A 346-nucleotide genomic window follows, 5' to 3' on the forward strand; every position below is an offset into this window, starting at 1 on the left:
AATTCAACAATCCAAGTTCTTTGTAAACTGAGGTCGACCTTAATATTAAAGCAACAGTTTGATAAACACATCCTCAACTATGGATATTTCACAGAAAAACCGTCGCCATGGCCATCCCCCCCCCCCCAACACACACACGCTGAATCGTAGCGCTATTGTTAATTCAGCGGATCAACAAGCCCGTGTGTGCGCAGGCAAGCGATGACAGACGATTTCTACATTTTGCAAAACATTTCATGTGCACTGGCAAATGCATCTGTTTAGTTGCGCAACAGGAATAGCAAAGGTTCGCGTGAGAAAGGTTGAGCCTTTTCTATAATGCATCTTTGTTATAAGCCAGAATCAG

General features: G+C 43.4%; 1 protein-coding gene across 1 annotated transcript in view; it reads right to left on the minus strand.

Moving 5' to 3' along the window:
* The window catches only part of LOC119588164 (cGMP-dependent 3',5'-cyclic phosphodiesterase-like), a 5775-nt gene that overhangs the window by 2808 nt on the left and 2621 nt on the right, over window positions 1-346 (minus strand). The window lies entirely within an intron of this gene.

This window comes from Penaeus monodon, chromosome 23, assembly GCF_015228065.2.
Source record: "Penaeus monodon isolate SGIC_2016 chromosome 23, NSTDA_Pmon_1, whole genome shotgun sequence".
NCBI lineage: Eukaryota > Metazoa > Arthropoda > Malacostraca > Decapoda > Penaeidae > Penaeus > Penaeus monodon.